This window comes from Panthera tigris, chromosome D1 (genome assembly GCF_018350195.1).
Source record: "Panthera tigris isolate Pti1 chromosome D1, P.tigris_Pti1_mat1.1, whole genome shotgun sequence".
NCBI lineage: Eukaryota > Metazoa > Chordata > Mammalia > Carnivora > Felidae > Panthera > Panthera tigris.
In genome coordinates, this window is record NC_056669.1 from 85,529,315 (window position 1) to 85,532,238 (window position 2,924).

Below are 2,924 nucleotides of genomic sequence, written 5' to 3' on the forward strand. Positions count from 1 at the left end.
GCATGGTTAAGTGACGTGGCCAAGATCATATAGCCAATAAGTAATGGAAGTAGAGTCTGATCTCCCATGGTCTGATTCCAAGTCTAGCTCTTAAGTTCTTTGATAGAATGTTATCCTGATCTGTTTTTGTGTCTGCTGCCCTTGTACTCCTCCCTGACCCCACTCCAGATGTGGGTCAGGAGAATGGATTCCCTGGCATGGGTTGGTTTATCTATTCTCATATCCCTATTGCCCAGCACAGCACATAGCAAATAGCAGAAGTTCAACCAGTGAAATCCAGCTACATGCATGAATATATGAGAAAGTCAACTGGTAACTCTTCCTACCAGAATCACTGGTTTCTACGATGTCTACATTTTAATTCTGGTTGAAGACACATCACATCTTCAAGGAGGAACAAGAGGAGCCTTTAGTATGTATCTTTATTAACTTATAAATTCAGCCACGGGCATTTTCCCTCTATGTCAGGTGACCCAATTGTGGGAGAAGTTGAAAAAGAAACATTTCTCTAATGTGTTTTCCCCACAGAAATTTATCTCCAGCCACATTGGACATATACAGTTTAACTAACTCATAAAGAAAGAGGACCTGTAGGGAACCTGGGTGGCTCAGTCGGTTAAGCATCCGACTTTAGCTCAGGTCACGATCTCATGGTTTGCAGGTTCAAGCCCCACATCAGACTCTGTGCTGGAAGCTTAGAGCCTGGAGCTTGCCTTGGATTCTGTCTCCCTCTCTCTCTGCCCCTCCACTGCTTGTTCTCTCTCTCTCTCTCTCTCTCTCTCTCAAACATTAAAAAAAAATTTTTTTTAAAGAAAAGAAAAAAGAAAGAGGACCTGTTTCTGAAACATGTGTCCAAGTCTGCATGAGCAAAGATAACTCCATTTCTCCCGTTCAGTTTTCTTGGGCTGCTCTCCACCCAGCCAGCAGGGGCACAAGCTTGGGATCTGGCCTGTGATGGGACCCTCCTCTCCCACTCATATGGTGAATCCAAAGGAAATTCTTGGCCAATGCTGTCTTCTTGTTTTGCCTGGAGATTCTTTCCAAGTTGCACTCTAAACTGATGCCAGGGAGCAGACATAATTTGATACGTATATCAAATTGAGGCTTCAAGGGAGACATCTGAACACAGAAAGCAACTGGCTTCTTGGATCTGAGATACAAAAATACAACTGCAGAATGCACTGTCTTCTAAAGAAGACCATGGCTAACGATGCTGAGCATCTGAGAAGTGCAGTCAAACCCAAGGGAGTTGGGCAGAGTCTCAGTCTCCACTGCCTTTCCCCCAACATGCCCAGGCACTTTCCTTCAGAGGCCTCACTCCTGCCGTGGTAGGGCTTTATTGTTTCTACATGGGTGGTAGGAAACAGAATGTGGTATTTTTGAAGATGGAAACAGAATTCCTCCCAGAAAGAGAGAGATAGTCAGATCTCAAGGATGAAGCCCCCTGGCCATGGCAGGAGTGGGCTGGAAAGGAGGACAAAGAGGACCAAAATGTGTGGACTGGAAGATGGGAATTTGAGGGTTGGGAGAGAAAGGAACAAATCAGATAAGAGAAGAAAGATTGAGATCAACACAGAAATAGAAGTGGGTTCTCCTTCAAGAACTATCCCGGAGTGGGAACACCCAAAGTGCTCTGAAGTGCTATTTTAAGTTACTTGCTGAGCTGTGAAGTCATCCCCTCCATTGCCTCAAACCTTCAGGAGGCCCTCCCAAGTGTTGGGCCAGAAGTGCTCTGGGGAGCAAAGTAAGTGGGGTGATGCCCAGTGGGGTGACCCAGACCAGAAAAGTGGTGTTATACCTAGAAGGCAAAACAGAGTATCTGTAGAATTCAGCAACAACAGGAATTCAGATCAGAGATGATTGTGGAAAATCTGAGTCACCCCAAGAACCACCCCAAGATAGCGAGAAGAATATTGTGTTCCTTCCTCCCCCACCACATGTTAGATGAGGGTTCAAGACAAAAAACATCAAAGGTCAGCATGTCCCCAGTAGGCTGGGCAATTTGGGAATATCCATGTAGCTGACATTTGAATTATACATGCATAACATGATTCTTTAAAATGCTGTGGTGATATTTTTCCCTTTTAAATATAATACAATTTGGGGGGTATACAACAATTTTGACCCCTCTTCTAGGATTCCAAAAAGCCCAAAGGAGGAAGAATGGGAATTACCTTTGTATCATTATTTTTTCCCTCCAAAAAAGAGATTCAATGTTTCTAAATAAGAAACTCGTGACTTGGGAGAATCTTTGTTTGCCTCTGATTCTTTGGAACTGGGCTTCACGACTATTGAACAACTATTAGCTGTGGCGCACTCAGGGATTCACTGGTCAGCTTAACTCAGATCTGATTCATTTCACCATTTCACTTGTGCGTCTGGTGGGGGAACAGAGGGCATGAAACCAGAGCTGATAAATACAACAGCTAGTGTCCCATCGGGGAGAAATACTGCCACCACAGAATGTTCTGAGTGAGAGGGTCTTTCTGTCCTCAGCCCCCACTGCCATTTTGGGATGCGCTCAGTTTCTGATGCTTGTTTTGATGCTCTAATTCCTTCCTCTGCAGCCTATCTTCTCCACGTGTTTGGGTGGAGATGTGCTTTAATGAAGACAGGCAGGAAAATATGAGGTTTGAAGAAGAAATAAAAAACCTGAAAACAAATTATTTCTTTGAGTTCAGATGTTCATGAAACTTTAAGAGAAATGAAAGAAAACATTTTCAGGAGCTGGACTTTCTGTTCCCTCTGAGGCCCCTGATATGTGCGCGCGCGCGCACACACACACACACACACACACACACACACACACACACAAACACCATCTCCCATTAGCTGATTCCTACCAGGCTGCTTGAAGCCATTTGGTAAGTGTTGGCATTCTGCACAAGCTGAGGCTGGGGCAGATAGGAGGCAAGACACAATAA